At 45.0% G+C, this 17,974-nt stretch overlaps 1 protein-coding gene across 1 annotated transcript in view; it reads right to left on the minus strand.

Annotated features, from left to right (window-relative positions):
• Positions 1–17,974, minus strand: part of ESRRG (estrogen related receptor gamma) — a 911,602-nt gene that overhangs the window by 784,782 nt on the left and 108,846 nt on the right. The window contains exon 2 of the mRNA XM_040430440.1: positions 1,594–1,627. The gene's annotated coding sequence lies outside the window, so the exon portion shown is untranslated. The remainder of the gene's footprint in view (positions 1–1,593; positions 1,628–17,974) is intronic.

Below are 17,974 nucleotides of genomic sequence, written 5' to 3' on the forward strand. Positions count from 1 at the left end.
AGATAGTTAAGGTTCAATTCTGGAAAACAGGCAGAAGTCTGTACATGGACAGATGAACATAGAAAAACACACCATTTCAGGATATAAGTGAACTAGAACCTATTGCTCAGGCACTATCCCACAGGAAGCAGAAGATGTCTTAAGTACCCTGAGGTAGGGAGGTCCAGATTAGGATGTGGGCGCGCTGGCCCTTAAAGAGCTAGAGGGCATGCACACGCACCTTTTGGGCAGAGGGAGGGAAGCCTCTTGGAGGGACAGAGCAACTCTTATGGCCGTCTTAATCTGCCTTATATAATATAGAGGACAAATATAGGATATCCCCAGCCATAGATAAAGAAAATTTTGCACAGACATGAAAATCGCAGGTGGTTATATAGTGGAGCTAGTCTATGGCGGGTTTTATTAGAGTGAAACTGTGCGTCAATGTTTATGTTATTGCATAAAATGTAACATAAAAGTCAAAATATACTTTGATATTATCATAAAAGTCAATCTGCAGACGGCAGACAATCACAGGCAGAATTCACTGAGCTGTGATAGAATGTCACCGAGTACAATGACAGACAAACTCGGGAATTAGCGGGTAGCAGGATATGCTGTACATAGATGAGAGGATGTTTTTAGTTGGTGTAATTAAGATATCTGATAGTATCTCATACAATAATACAATAAACTTTAGGTAATCATCACATACATTGTTCAAGATTTGCCTCCATATTACTGTAAACGGCTCCAATTTATTGCAGCAATTGATGCCATATATACAAAAACGTCTAGTCAAACACATATTTTTGTCAATCGGGGGCAGAATTATAGAAATAGAAGAAATAATGTTGCAATTTGTATGCAAGAACAACAATTTAACCCTTTACCCCTTAAGTGTATTGGTCCTTAAAGGGATTTTCTTACGATGAATCCTGTCCCTATACCTTATCAGGTCATATATGACAGAGGGTGGGTTCCTTGTCCTGGAAACTTTTGTATAAGTCAGAGTCGAGATTTGCAGACTCGAGTTGAGATGTCCAAGTATTAGATGATCGCCAATCTTTAAGTTGCAGCATGCAATACCAAATTCCACCAGTAGCGGCCACTGCCGTGCAACTGTATGTAGCTTGAAGGGATTGTCCATAATTAAAAAAAAATGCCTTTTTGCTTCAAAAAACTGCACAGTACCAAGTTCACAGTTTATGCCTGAAAAAAACTATAAATTGTGGTCAGGGACGGTACCAGCTTTTCCAATAAAACAGCCACATTTTTATAATCTGGACAACCCCTTTAAGGTAACTTTCTCTGCCATATTGGTTGTTGGCCAGGGGTGTGAGAAGCAAAATCTGCAGTGATCAGCTTATTACAAAGGCATAGTTTTATGGTCCGAAATCTTAAAAAGGTATAACAAGTGACTACAGCCTTTGAGATCCCAAAAATGCACTCAGTGCACTTGTTACTTCCCATCTCCAACCCTTCCTGGTACACAGAAGGAGGCGCCAATGAGCGCAGGAGAAAGCGCCTCCCAGGGTGAAAGACAGTATCAAATCTTTAAAGCTTCCAATATTTTCTCAAACCACATGATACAAAGATCATTTCTTATCTTACCTTGGCTTGCTTTAGATATTTAAGGATGTAATACCTGTAAGAAAACAAAAAGTCCTATATGAGAAATTGCAGACGCCTGGCTCTATCTGTAGAAGCAACGTGCAATCTGGTGTAACGGCTAGAAGTAGTCTACAGGACGGGGACTGCCACGTAAACAATGGAAATATTGGGCACCCCAAAATAGGCTACTTTTACACTTGCGGCAGCCTTTTCCGGCAGGCTGTTCCAGCGAGGGAGCAGCCTGCCAGATCCGTGCTACTGCTAGTCCACCGTGCCGCCGGAAGTCCACTCTGTCCGCATTCCCTGTAATGGGGGCAGGACGGAGGTCCGGCCGCAGCACGGCAAACAAGCCGAGAGACAAAAAAAACGCAGCATGCTGTAGTTTTATTCCGGCCGCCTCTCGCCATGTTTGCGGTGCTGCGGCCGGACCTCCCGCCCGCTCCCATTATGGAGAATGGGGCCGGAGCGGTGGAGTAGCGGGAGCACGGATCCGGCAGGCTATTGCCCCGCCGTAACAGCCTGCCGGAAAAGGCTACCGCAAGTGTGAAAGTAACCTTACAAAAAGAGGTACAAGAACACATAAATCAATAATAAATATGTCAAATGTTGCAATGTAGTTCATCTAGTGGTGCAATAAATAAATCAGTTCATACAAAAGAAGGAAGTTTAGGGAAAACAAAAATGTGCCTGTAGACAGAAAGCTTGCAACTCTGCTCCAGTCCCAGCTCAGTGCATCTAGTATAGTCCCAGTCCCCCTAGTGTAGTGCCATGTATCACAGTATCCCTTGAATAGTACCATACACAGTGTCCCTAGAAGTCTACCATACAGAAGCCAAGATTTACTGATGTGTTTGTGCCAAAAATCTGCTTTTTTCCAGCATGCTCAACAAGGGAGCAGAGCTCAGCGGAAAGGGGGTGGGGCTTCATGGGAAAGGGGCTGGGACTAGGATAGCACAATTCCAAAGGAGCTGTCAAAAATAAAAGGTGGAATCTGATTGGTCGCTATGGGCAACTAAGCCGGTTATGCTTTACACCAGTTTGATAAATGTGTTTAAGATTTCTTTTTTTTTTAAAGTAGCAAATGCCTCTTTTTACACTGCTCTCGCCACTTTTTCAAAGTAGGCGTGGAAAGGCTGGAAAAGGGGCATGGCCAACAACAGAGGGCTTAAAAAATTATGAATGAGACGGGCCTACCGCCCCTCCCCTTCCCCGCCTACTTTTTTAAACCTGGCGTAAGCAGGGAAAACCTGCAGATTGTGGTGCAAATAGCCTTTGCACCGCAATCTGCGCCAGAAATACGCCTAATATAGATGTATTTCTGGTTAGTATATGAGCCCCAGTGTCTCTAGAATAATACTAGACATTGAATAGTGCCTACCCCTGCCAACAAATATACTGCCATACACAGGCACTAGATATTTCCACTAATGACATCCCTAGAATAATACCATACAGTTTCTGTAGAATAGTACCATTTACAGTGTTGTTAGAATAGCACCAGATACAATGTCCCTAGTTTATTGACACTCACCATGAACCTAGAATGGTATCAAACACAGGATCCATGGAGTAGTATCAACCACAGTGATCCTATTATAGTGTCACTCACAATGTCACTAGTTTGTGCTATTTACAGTGTCCTTAGAACAGCAACAGCCAGAGTATTCTTAGAAATTTACCAGCCACAATGTCCCTAGAGTACTCTAGTACCAGCCATGATGTCCATAGAATACTGTAGTACCAGCCGTAGTGTCTCTAGAATACTGTAGTACCAGTTGTAGTGTCTCTAGAATACTGTAGTACCAGCCATAGAGTCCCTAGAATACTGTAGTACCAGCCATAGTGTCCCTAGAATACTGTAGTATTAGCCGTAGTGTCTCTAAAATACTGTAGTATCAGCCGTAGTATCTCTAGAATAGCTACATATCTCTAGATACAGACATGCATCTTAGGCCTCATGCACACGGCCGTTGTTTTGGTCTGCATCCGAGCCGCCATTTTGGCAGCTCGGATGCGGACCCATTAACTTCAATGGGCCGCAAAAGATGCGGACAGCGCTCCGTGTGCTGTCCGCATCCGTTGCTCCGTTCCGCAGCCCCGCAAAAAAAATATAACCTGTCCTATTCTTGTCCGCGCTTTGCGGACAAGAATATGCATTTATATTAAAGGCTGTCCGTGCCGTTCCTCAAATTGCGGAACGCGCACGGACGCCATCGATGTTTTGCGGATCCGCGATTTGCGGACCGCAAAACACAACACGGTCGTGTGCATGAGCCCTTAGTATAATGACACTTACAGGGTCTTACCACAGTACCACATCTACCAAAAAAATAGTGTACAGTCGTGGCCAAAAGTTTTGAGAATGACACAAATATTAGTTTTCACAAAGTTTGCTGCTAAACTGCTTTTAGATCTTTGTTTCAGTTGTTTCTGTGATGTAGTGAAATATAATTACACGCACTTCATACATTTCAAAGGCTTTTATCGACAATTACATGACATTTATGCAAAGAGTCAGTATTTGCAGTGTTGGTCCTTCTTTTCAGGACTCTGCAATTCGACTGGGCATGCTCTCAATCAACTTCTGGGCCAATTCCTGACTGATAGCAACCCATTCTTTCATAATCACTTCTTGGAGTTTGTCAGAATTAGTGGGTTTTTGTTTGTCCACCCGCCTCTTGAGGATTGACCACAAGTTCTCAATGGGATTAAGATCTGGGGAGTTTCCAGGCCATGGACCCAAAATGTCAACGTTTTGGTCCCCGAGCCACTTAGTTATCACTTTTGCCTAATGGCACGGTGCTCCATTGTGCTGGAAAATGCATTGTTCTTCACCAAACTGTTGTTGGATTGTTGGAAGAAGTTGCTGTTGGAAGGTGTTTTGGTACCATTCTTTATTCATGTCTGTGTTTTGGGGCAAAATTGTGAGTGAGCCCACTCCCTTGGATGAGAAGCAACCCCACACATGAATGGTCTCAGGATGCTTTACTGTTGGCATGACACAGGACTGATGGTAGCGCTCACCTTTTCTTCTCCGGACAAGCCTTTTTCCAGATGCCCCAAACAATCGGAAAGAGGCTTCATCGGAGAATATGACTTTGCCCCAGTCCTCAGCAGTCCATTCACCATACTTTCTGCAGAAGATCAATCTGTCCCTGATGTTTTTTTTGGAGAGAAGTGGCTTCTTTGCTGCCCTTCTTGACACCAGGCCATCTTCCAAAAGTCTTCGCCTCACTGTGCGTGCAGATGCGCTCACACCTGCCTGCTGCCATTCCTGAGCAAGCTCTGCACTGGTGGCTCTCCGATCCCGCAGCTGAATCCTGGACTTTCTTGGACGCCCTGAAGCCTTTTTAACAAGAATTGAACCTCTTTCCTTGAAGTTCTTGATGATCCTATAAATTGTTGATTGAGGTGCAATCTTAGTAGCCACAATATCCTTGCCTGTGAAGCCATTTTTTTGCAACGCAATGATGGCTGCACGCGTTTCTTTGCAGGTCACCATGGTTAACGATGGAAGAACAATGATTTCAAGCATCACCCTCCTTTTAACATGTCAAGTCTGCAATTTTAACCCAGTCAGCCTGACATAATGATCTCCAGCCTTGTGCTCGTCAACATTCTCAGTTAACAAGACGATTATTGAGTTAACAAGACGATTACTGAAATGATCTCAACAGGTCCTTTAATGATAGCAATGAAATGCAGTGGAAAGGTTTTTTTGGGATTAAGTTAATTTTCATGGCAAAGAAGGACTATGCAATTCATCTGATCGCTCTTCATAACATTCTGGAGTATATGCAAATTGCTATTATAAAAACTTAAGCAGCAAGTTTTCCAATTTCCAATATTTATGTAATTCTCAAAACTTTTGGCCACGACTGTATATACAAAGTTGACCTTATTCTTACATTTTCCAACCCCGACAATATAAAGACAATTTCCTCTTTATTTTTTTTTCTGCCCATTGAAATACTCTCGGTAACATCTTAATTTCCAAATTACCAACCTCCAGTAACCCCTGCACTGCTGGCCAGCGAGTACAAAGCCCCGTTTCTATCACAGAACAGTATAAAGTCCTTAGCACCCCCCACCCCCTAGTCATTTGTGTGTGCTGCCAGCCAGAACTCCCGCTTTCCCAAAGTCCTATTTTCCCTCAGCTCCTTAGCGTCCTGCATCTGTGTCTGACCGTTTTCATTGAATATTTAGAATATATCAATGTCATTAAATTTAAATTTAAACTAGGCTATAATACTTTTTTGGCTCAATACGCTGGCCTAGTGAAGCTAAAAATTAAATTTGCAAGGCCGATGACTGTCCCCCGTGGAAGCGAGATGTGTCGCTTTTATTGCGGCATACTGTATCATGGCATTAGACATAAAAAAAAAAGGGAAGTTTACTATAACAGAGATATTTCCTGCTATTAATTGCGCTAAGATAAGACGGTGAAGTCATAAAGATAGCGGCTCCTAATCTGGGCTTAGATCTAGATGTCAGTTTGATTCAGGCTTCACCTTTTATTAATATGCTTCAAATGCTACCCATGGGTAGATGTTTTATTCCTCCTATGGCCTTTTCTGAATTTGACAGTTTTTAGTGCTGTCGGGAAGAATTAATCATAATTGCAATCTATCAGGAGCAATAACAAGATGATCATATACATAATCTATCCCAGAAATTCAGCCTGCCGCGAGGAATTTTTGTAAAGTTAGTGGACTGCGACCGGACGGCTCTTACTTGCTGAATGTCCGTCGTGCCGATGAAGGATTAGGCAAAAATTGCACTAATCTATGCCTGACGTCGTTAAATCTTCATGCAAATGTGACCTTACAAATGGAGGACTGCTCGGGACAGGAGAGCGAAATGAGATCAGAATCTGATGGAATTAACTGTGTGTTCTCTAAAAAAGTGTTTCCGGCAAACCTTTGGCTAACGTTGGCTTTAGAGATGAGCGAATCGAATCCAACAAAGTGGTATTTGATCTGAATTTCAGGATAAATTCGACTCGCCGCAAAGCTGAATTTCCTTGTGCTTCGTGGTAGCGAATCAATTTAACCTGAAATAGTGTAAAAAAATAAATTTAAAAAAATCATTCTTACCTTCTCCATTTGCTCGCGACTGGCCGGCTGCCACCATCTTGATTGAAGATCTTGGCCAAAATCCTGTGCATGGTGACGTATGATGTCACCACGCAGGCCGGCGTGACAACGCCATCTCGGACCTTGCGATATTTCGCGCCAGATCTTCAAGCATGATGATCAGCATCTTTGTATTACCCTTTATACATTAATTTGTTGCTACATGTAAGCCAAAAACAGGAAGCGTGGCCTGTGCGGATGGATCTTTTTAGGGCATTAGATGGATTCGTTAAAGAGACGTTAAATGGGGGCCATGTCGTAAGCAGCTCTACATTGTGACTCACAAAGGGGAGATCCAGAACGGGTGAGTCGGAGAAGTCGGGAGAAATAACTGTCAGCCAAACATTGATGGCCTATCGTCAGGCGGAGTTCTGACACCTGACACTGCCAGGGTTCTAATGCCAGGGTTCTTGTGGTCTTCATCTGTCTTTGTCTAATTTCCAGGAGAGATTATGTGCTACACGTCATCACTCCAGAAAAAATAGCTAAAGACCCAAAGATCCTGAGGGACCACCTGACCATTGTATGGGGGGGGGGGAGGGGGGGTTAACTGATTCTTTTAAAAATGTATGCAGCTAATTTAATTTCTTAAACTTTTGGACGACTCCTTTAAAGTGGCAACACTATCTCAGCAATTTGTGGGATCAGATTATTCATTGTATGTGGCTGGGGTTAGGGAAACAGCGCTATGCTACGCTATTTCTGTAGATACAATTCACTTCTATTGGAGTTATTGAAACGTAGTATCACAATCTGCTCATCTGTTTCCGTAAGTTTGGCCACCTCTGGCTGCCACCTCGAATGTCTGAGATGGGGGAGCCTCCATAAGTTCCTTCAAATGCTCTGTAAGTTGTCACCAAGTCGTCACCTTCCTGCAAGTTCTACAACCAGCTACTGACCATAAATTGGGAATATATTGAGGATAAAGCACATACACATATGCCGTAATTTAAATCCCCTGGAGAGATTCTGGTTTGGGATGAAGTTGTTCTTCATTTCAGGAAGTGGTGACATTCCATGTAAAGTAAAGTCACTGTCATCATTGGTGCATACTGATGGAGGGAAACATAGTTCATTTCCATCCTCTTCCATCCTTGTATACAATGTGAAAATCTATGGTGGAATGATCTGCACAGGGTTTTATGGTTTGAAATGGTGTAATCTGATGAGCTACAATAACATATAGGATCAAACATACAATAGAATATAGGACACAGAAGATATACGGTAATGGATGGTATGGATTTAGAGCTGACTTTTGGCTCAGTTTGTGCAATGTGACCTTAGGTTCCTATTGATAAACCCACACCAATAACCATGATGCATCTCAGGCCTCATATCATCATGAAATAAGTTGCCTATAAAAGTCTATGGGGTCATATTGTGTCTCCATAAGCCTTCTATTTAATTTCCAGGGATAAGGAGATTTTCCTTATGAAAAACATATTGTGGCTTGCTCCTTAAGACACCATATGGAGGTATGCTTCTAGAGAAGAATATATCCATAATAGGGTGCTGCATGGAGTTGTCATATGGGGGCACATGGAGTCCCTAGTGTGGAACAGTAGGAACTTCTTGTGCAACCACAAAGGTTCCATACAGGTGGCAGGTAGAATTCAATGGGCCACATAGAAAAGTCAGGAATGGATCTCTCTCCTAGTAAACTAAATCCTGCCAGGGGTAGCTGAAGCACACCGGATGACCATGGCATCTGAAGGGTTAAAAGTCTACCACTGGCATTACCGCCAGTCGCGGACATTAGTGCCTGGGATCTGCTCTTTAAAGCAGCAGACACCCGGTGACTATTGCGCCTGCTGCACGCTCCAGAGGGCACTATATTTAAATGGCCGGCTTCAGAGGTAAATTTACTGTGAGTGGTCGGTAAAGGGTTAACTTCCAAGCCTTCACACTGAGATAGGGCCACCAAGTGGGAAGAATATGATGTGTGAAGCAGCCCCTGTCCTCCTGTGTGATGGTACCAGAGATGGTACACAGCATTGAGGCAGGATAAGATAAGAAAGGATAGGAAATTGCTGTGGAAAGGATTGTTATGAGTAGGAAATCAGATGGAAAATATATAGAGAGAATAGCGTAGGGTGTAGAGAAAATATTATAGGTAGAGATAGAGATGGGACGTAGAATTAGTAGGATATAGTATAGTAGACAGAGTAGGCTATGGGAAGGTATATGATTAGACAGGATAGACAATGGATCAGATAGAACACTAGATGTTATATAAGAAGAGAATAGTGTAGGGCAGGATAGAAAATGTTATACAGTATGTAGAGATAGCGTTGGATGGGATATGGAATTAGTAGGGTACAGTATAGGAGGCAGGTCCGCCGAAATGCGCGTTGGGGCTGGCGCCATCCCAGTGGAGAAACATAATGGGTAAATAGACTCTGTTCATTGTATGTATGAGATACTTATATGCACTTGCACTTTAATATTATGTATAATGGGGATTGAGTCACCAGTTGTGTCTCCTGATGTGGATGTCGTCTTTTCCTGCACTTGGTTTCATGTATGAATTGTTATATCATTAGATAAAAAAGGCATTGGATCAGATAGAACACCAGATGTAATATAGAAGAAGAGAATAGCGTAGGGCAGGATAGAAAATGGAATATGTAGTGTGGTAATGTGTACAGTAGAGTGCTGGAAGGTGTGTATATCCCACCCAGATACCTCAGCTGGGTGAGATAACTGAAATCCAGAAAGCTGCAGTGGTTTCAGCAAAGTGTAGTTTGCTGAGACAGGTTTGTCTAGATTCTGTTCTGGGCTGGATTTTATTTGGACTGGTGGGTAGGTTTGGTAGTGGGACCTGCCAGTACACGTATTTCCTTTAGCTGAGGAGATCACAGGTGAGGCCTGCTGAGATAATCCCAGAGGGATTAAACAACCCTTTGTGTATGACTGAGAGAGGATTTGGAAAAGGAAGCCTACAGGGGAAGTGGAACCCAGCGATGCCTGAGGAAAGAGGTGTCGCACGGTCATAGTTGGGTGAATTCTTGGACCATATACCCCCAAGAAACTGGTGTGGTCACAGCCAAGAGGCTGCTGGACCGTATGGCTGAATAAAGCCTGATCTCACCTCTTGTGTGAACTGCGTCTTAGAGGTGAGTTAGAAAGACCTATGTATTAGGTAGAGCACCATTTTAACTCCATTGTCTGAGGAGGAATCTGTATTCGCCGCCCTGCTTGAGAGAACGATCCCTTACAGTAGAGCTAGAGTAGGATGGGATATGGAATTAGTAAGGTACAGTGTAGGAGACAGACTAGGCTATGGAAAGGTATATGATTAGATAAAATAAGCATTGGATAAAATAGAACACCAGATGGAATATATAAGGAGAGAATAGCGTAGGGCAGGATAGAAAATGTTAGACGGTATGTAGAGATAGAGTTGGATGGGATATGGAATTTGTAGGGTATAGTATAGGAGGCAGGCTTGCCTATGGGAAGGTATATGATTAGATAAGATATGGTATGCTAGGCACTGGATTAGATAGAGCATATATAAGGAAAATTGCGTAAGGTAAGATAGAAAATGTTATATAGTAGAGATAGAGTGGGATAGGATATGGAATTGGTAGGATATAATATAGGAGACAGGCAAGACTATGGAAAAGTATAAGATTAGACAGAATAAGCATTGGATCAGATAGAGCACCAGATGAAATACATAAGGAGAGAATAGCGTAGGGTAGGATACTGGCATTAGCAGTGCCGCATTCACATCTAATGCATCTCTAGGCACTGTGATTAAATATGCCCCATTTAATCTTCTGTTTCCTTTTCTTAAAGGGGTTGTATGGGTTCAGAGCTGAACCCTGACATATCCCCATTTTCCCGCAGGCAGCCTCTCTGATATAATCTCCCTTGCCCAGCGCTGGGCGCGAGTGGGATGGTAGAAAGAAATTAGTGAGGAGATGTAGAGGGATGCAGCACTGTGGAGAGCTTTTTTTAGGAAAAATGAGCAGTTTAAATTGAGTCCTATACAGTATGGGCAACCAGTGCAATGACTGGCACAGGGTGGAGGCATAAATGTGGCAGTTGGACAGATGGATGAGCCTGGCTACTGCATTAAGAATAAAAGAGATGGGACCACTCAGGGTTTAAGGGGTTCTCCGGGAATTATTTAAAATGACCGCATGCAACCTATCCTAGAATACAAGCAAGACTGGATGCCACCACTTGCAGAGCTGCCTAGGTGGGGTGAGGGTGCAGGACCTCATTTTACACTATGCTGCACTTGCATATGCCACATATAGGTGAGTTTTCCTGTCAGGCTGCTCAGCCATAATGTCATATCATAGGCAGGATGGCAAAATGACTATTTATTGTAGGACAGTGCAGTGTGTAGCGAGGCTCCATCCCCTCATCCGCCTAGACAGCTCTGCCAGCGGTGGCAACCAGTCCTGCTCATATTCTAGGACAGGTAGTTGGTGGTCATTCTAAATCATTCCCGGAGAACCTAGTCAAAGTAGGATGAGTAGGATGGCTATATTCAGGGCAGCTCTACCGCTGTAGGCAGGGACTCTGTAACGAAAGGGTTGTTTCAGGACAAGTCTGCCACTTCTTGTTGAACCCTTAGAACAGACTACGGGAGTTTGTAACTGGCTTCAGATCCATCAGACGAATCCAAAAAACCTTACAAACAACAGCACAGATTTCCCAGATTTTTATCTTTGGTAAAGGCTCTATTTATTAGTCTTATTAGATGAGTGAGCGATACGATATAGCGCTATTATATCATGGGATCTGGCTGGTTGTATCTACAGCAGGAAATATTACATTCCATATCAGACGATAGGAAAATGCTCCAAAACAAACACAAGCAGATTGACTTTTCCCGCAGACAGTACAGTCTGATTGCTTAATTTGCTGCAAATCAGTGTCCATTAGATTTTTAGCAAATAATCAGTTTGTCAGCCGCAGAGCGGGATAAAATGCGCTGTTTACAATGGGTCCTGCGCCGGCGTGATATACATTTGCATTTTCAATGATGTGAAGGAACTGTTGTCTTTGATTAGCCGTCTCTTCAGCTGATTCTCTTTTGTTTTGGTAAAGTGCATTCACAATACATTTTTAATTGGCTGAGCAATAGGAACTTTCTCTAATTTGCTTCAGTGCGAAAGGATGAAAGGCGAGAGCGCGAAATGTATGCAGAGGAGATATTGTAAGTGTCAGACAAAATAGAAGTATGAAAGGACTGGTAAATTATTCTATATTCTCCCGAGTTAAGTGCCATATGTCAGCCCTTATCAAAATCACTGATAGATAAAGCTATGGATACTGGGATAGATAAAACGTTTAGTATGGATTATATTTACAGAAGATAACATAACAGTGGTGAGAGAGATAGATAGATAGATAGATAGATAGATAGATAGATAGATAGATAGATAGATAGATAGATAGATAGATAGATAGATAGATAGATAGATAGATAGATAGATAGATAGATAGATAGATAGATAGATATATGAGATAGATAGATAGATAGATAGATAGATAGATAGATAGATAGATAGATAGATAGATAGATAGATAGATATGAGATAGATAGATAGATATATAAATAGATAGATAGATATATATGAGATAGATAGATAGATAGATATAAGATATATAGATATGAGACAGATAGATAGATAGATAGATAGATAGATATGAGATAGATAGATAGATAGATAGATAGATAGATAGATAGATAGATAGATAGATAGAGAGCAGTGGCGTGCCTAGGGTGTTTGGCACCTGGAGCGGGTCCATTCTCTGGCACCCCCCTTCCCCCCAATACTTTAAAAAAATTGTACAACCTCTCAGTAGAATTTCCCTCATACAACCTTCACAGTAGTTTTGTACAGATGTGTGCCCCCTCACAGTAGTTATGCCCACATTGTGCCCTCTCACAGTAGTTATGCCCACATTGTGCCCCCTCACAGTAATAATCCGCATTGTGCCCCCTTTATAGTAATAATGCCCATTTTTCCCCATTCACAGTAATAATGCCCATTGTACCCCTTAGTAGTAGTAATGCCCACTGTGCTAGTAATGCCCTCTGTGCCCCCTCCATAGTAGAAATCCCCATTGTGCCCCCTTCACAGGAATAATGCCCACTGTGCCCCCTTCATTGTAGTAATGCCCTCTGGCTCTGTGCCCCCTCCATAGTAGAAATCCCTATTGTGCCCCCTTCACATTAGTAATGCCCTCTGTGCCCCCTTCACATTAGTAATGCCCTCTGTGCCCCCTCCATAGTAGTAATGCCCTCTGTGCCCCCAGCCTCCAGCTGTTTGAAGAGAGGGCAGCGCTCATATAAGAGCTGCTTCTCTGTTCTGTTCACCTGCTCGCTGTAGCATTTGCAGTGATGAACAGGTAAACAGAGCAGAAAAGGCGGCGCTCATACTAATAAAAAGGTGGACAACCCCTTTAAAGACATACTTGGAAAACATTACAAACAGCGCTACAGCATAATACAGCGCTACATACCTCTTACATCCAGTGACTTCTCTTCTCTGATGTAGATATTCTTTCCTCTTCTTCTCCTGTTAGACCAGACCACCATGGTGACTTCTTTCAGCTGCGCCTCGTCTCTGCAGAGTTTAACAAATAGACATCTTACTTTCCTACTTTTCCATTATCCTTCCACCTTCTCAACACCCCATCCTGCCACCCCCAATACTGTGTCCACTGTGCTTCCCAATACTTTCCTGCAGAAACAGTCCCCCTGAAAATACTGGTGCAACACAGAGTGTCAGTACAAAAACACCCCTTTATATTGTGCGCTAGTAATAAAAAAAAAACCTTCCTTTCAGATCAGACCCCCATATAAAACCCTAAATGAGATCCCCCAATCTCAGACTAAACCCCCTTAAGACCTCTATGTCAGACCCCATATAAGACCCTAGTTTTAAACCTCAGATCAGACCCCCATTAGACCTCCATGTAAGACCCCGACCCAATATCAGACCTCAGATAAGACCCCCATAAAAGACCCCCATTAGACCTCCAGACCCACATATCAGACCTCCGACCAGACCCCCATATCAGACCTCCAGACCCCCATTAGACCTCCAGACCCCCATTAGACCTCTAGAACCCCATATCTGACCCCCATTAGACCTCCAGACCCCCAGTCAGATATCCAGACCCCAAATCAGACTCCTATTAGACCTGTAGACCCCCCAGTCAGACCTCCAGACCCCAAATCAGACACCCATTAGACCTCCAGACCCCCAATCAGACCCCCATTAGACCTTCAGACTCCCACTAGACCTCCAGACCCCCATTAGACCTCTAGAACACCATATCTGACCCCCATTAGACCTCCAGACCCCCAGTCAGACCTCCAGACCCCAAATCAGACCCCTTTTAGACCTGTAGACCCCCCAGTCAGACCTCAAGACCCCAAATCAGACACCCATTAGACCTCCATACCCCCAATCAGACCCCCATTAGACCAATCAGACCCCCATTAGACCTCCAGACCCCCCAGTCAGACCCCCAGACCCCCATTAGACCACTCCAGACCCCCAGTCAGACCTCCAGACCCCCCGTCAGACCTCAAGACCCCCAATAGACCACTCTAGACCCCAATTAGACCTCTCCAGACCCCCATTAGACCTCTCCAGACCCCCCATTAGACCTCTATATCAGACCTCAGATCAGACTGTAAAAAAATAAAGTAACTTACCTCTCCTGTTGCCACTCTACCTGTCCTGGCTGTCTTCTCTTCTCAGGGCCCGCGCTGCAGTCACCTGACCTCCTGCAGCGTCAGGTCAGAGTGCACTCTGTACGTCCTGACACTGCAGGCAGTCAGGACACAGCAGTGCATATTATAAATGGAATACTAGTGAGCGCTTCCATAATGGAAGCGCTCACTAGTCTGCAAGAGGAGGGGAAGAGAAGCACTGTGAGTGCTGTACTGTACTTACCCCTTCTCCTGCTTGCTCTTCTCAGGGCCCGCGCTGAGCAATGAGCGCTTCCATCTGTATTGATGGAAGCGCTCATTGCTTCTGTTCTGGCACCATACGGTGCCCCCCCAATCCTCAGACCAGACCCCCATATCAGACCTCCAGACCCCCATTAGACCTCCAGACCCCCATTAGACCTCTAGAACCCCATATCTGACCCCCATTAGACCTCCAGACCCCCAGTCAGATATCCAGACCCCAAATCAGACTTCTATTAGACCTGTGGACCCCCCAGTCAGACCTCCATACCCCAAATCAGACACCCATTAGACCTCCAGACCCCCAATCAGACCCCCATTAGACCTCCAGACTCCCACTAGACCTCCAGACCCCCATTAGACCTCTAGAACACCATATCTGACCCCCATTAGACCTCCAGACCCCCAGTCAGACCTCCAGACCCCAAATCAGACCCCTATTAGACCTGCAGACCCCCCAGTCAGACCTCAAGACCCCAAATCAGACACCCATTAGACCTCCATAACCCCAATCAGACCCCCATTAGACCTCCAGACCCCCCAGTCAGACCTCCAGACCCCCATTAGACCACTCCAGACCCCCAGTCAGACCTCCAGACCCCCCGTCAGACCTCCAGACCCCCAATAGACCACTCCAGACCCCCATTAGACCTCTCCAGACCCCCATTAGACCTCTCCAGACCCCCCGGGCACGCCACTAGATAGATAGATAAATAGTTAGATATGAAATAGATAGATAGATAAATACTGTAGATAGATAGATAGATAGATAGATAGATAGAGATATGGCATAGATAATTTTTATTTATCCTGCATGCACTACTTTTGGAAGCCTAACGGACCCCTGTGGGGTCTGTAGGCTCCATTCAGATTAGTTATGTGCCGAATCTGGCTGAATGCTGATGTGAACTCAGCCTTACGCATTAAGTAAAGAATGGCAAGAAAACGATAACTAACATTTCAATGGATTTTAGTGGCTTTTGTCATAAGATAACCAAGCTAACATTGTGCCATGTGTTATCAGAGGCAATTTTGGCTCGGCTACCTCTGTAGTACTCTATCCTCTGCACAGGATTCTCTGGGGTTTGCTGCAGATATGTAGATATGTAGATAGATAGATAGATAGATGGATAGACAGACAGACACTCTGTGTCAGTGTCCTGTGCCTATTAGGGCTTGCATTCATTGAACTTATGCACATGGCAATAGGTCTCAATAGATCCTGCCAGGTCTTCTAGCCTGCTTGATCCTTGCCTGCCTGTGAACCATCTTCTGCCTGACTCCTGGACTCTGATCCTGTGACCATGTGCCACCTGCCCAGACCTTTGGACTGTTTGTCGAATTTGCACAAACTTTGCCAGTCCTGATCCTTGCTTGTTCCCTGACTCTGTATATTGCCTGATCCCTTTGTGCCCTGCAATAGTGTCTCTAAGGGCTCTTTCACACCTGCGTTATTGTCTTCCGGCATAGAGTTCCGTCGTCGGGGCTCTATGCCGGAAGAATCCTGATCAGTTTTATCCTAATGCATTCTGAATGGAGAGAAATCCGTTCAGGATGCATCAGGATGTCTTCAGTTCCGGTACGGAACGTTTGTTGGCCGGAGAAAATACCGCAGCATGCTGCGCTTTTTGCTCCGGCCAAAAATCCGGAACACTTGCCGCAAGGCCGGATCCGGAATTAATGCCCATTGGAAGGCATTGATCCGGATCCGGCCTTAAGCTAAACGTCGTTTCGGCGCATTGCCGGAGCCGACATTTAGCTTTTTCAGAGTGGTTACCATGGCTGCCGGGACGCTAAAGTCCTGACAGCCATGGTAAGTGTAGCGGGGAGCGGGGGAGCAGTGTACTTACCGTCCGTGCGGCTCCCCGGGCGCTCCAGAGTGACGTCAGGGCGCCCCAAGCGCATGGATCACGTGATCGCATGGATCACGTCATCCATGCGCATGGGGCGCTCTGACGTCATTCTGGAGCGCCCCGGGAGCCGCACGGACTGTAAGTATGCTGCTCCCCCGCTCCCCGCTCCTACTATGGCAACCAGGACTTTAATAGCGTCCTGGGTGCCATAGTAACACTGAAAGCATTTGGAAGACGGTTCCGTCTTCAAATGCTTTCAGTACACTTGCGTTTTTCCGGATCCGGAGTGTAATTCCGGCAAGTGGAGTACACGCCGGATCCGGACAACGCAAGTGTGAAAGAGGCCTAAGCCCCTTGGGTCAGCTGACAACTACACCAGGATTATTCCAAGAGGTAGTGGTCTGGTGGTTCCCCTGAAGCAAAGACCAGATCCCTGTATAGCAGTTAAAGGGTAATAAACACGGAGCAGCCAGGATAAAGCCTTTAGGGATAGCCCAAGGTCAAACAGGTTAATTGGCACAGTGAGTCTACAGCCACTGCCCATAACAGATGAATGATAGACAGTAGTGTTGGTCGAGCACCAAAGTGCTCGGGTGCTCAAGTAGAACACCTCAGGATGCTCAACCAACACTACCTCAGGATGCACCTCAGGATGCTCGACCCGAACACCCGAGCACTTTGGTGCTCGATTGACACTAATTGTCCAAGAAATGTTCTGTGTGAAGATTAGAAGCATTTATTCCAAAACCAAATTGCCAAAAATAATAGCCACGGAGCGAGGCGCAGACATAGCGTAGGGCGTACTGACTTAGGGGGAAGACCGTAGGCTAGGAGGGGGTTAATGCTGCTGGGATGGTGCATGGTGGGGGGCTGGTTTGCTGAATTAAGTGGGGAGGAGCTGGTAGTTTGGCGGGCGGTATATAAGTTACTGAGGGAGGGGCTACTGGTCAGTTGCCAGCTAGAGCGAGCGAGTTTTTCTGGTGTCATGGCCTCCATGGATGAACTTTTGGCGTGGGTGCGGGCCGCGGTGGAGGTACATGGGATGGAGTTCCTACAGCAGACCATTCAGGCTGCTCTTAACCCCCCTCCGCCTCCGGTTGTGGCTGCTCGCACTGTCAGGGCCAGGAGATTGGTCCCCCCTGAGCGCTTGAGTCCTGAATCTACCCCTCGGGTCCGCCGACGCATTAGGAGCCCCACCAGGGACCCTCCGCTGCGGTCTGAGGTGTCCGTGGCCAGTCAGACTCTCAGGCGCAGCGGGTATACTTGGTTTCCAATGGGAAGGTTGTTTTTACGTTGATTGTTGTTTGCCGATGGGCTGCGCAATTTCTTGTTGCCGTTTCTTTGAATCGTTTAGTTTGTTTTTGGAATAGGTGGTGAAACAGGAGTCGGGTTGGAATTCGGTTTTGCATTATCTGGACGATTAGGTCCGGCCGAAT

This window comes from Bufo bufo, chromosome 4, assembly GCF_905171765.1.
Source record: "Bufo bufo chromosome 4, aBufBuf1.1, whole genome shotgun sequence".
In the NCBI taxonomy this organism is placed as follows: domain Eukaryota; kingdom Metazoa; phylum Chordata; class Amphibia; order Anura; family Bufonidae; genus Bufo; species Bufo bufo.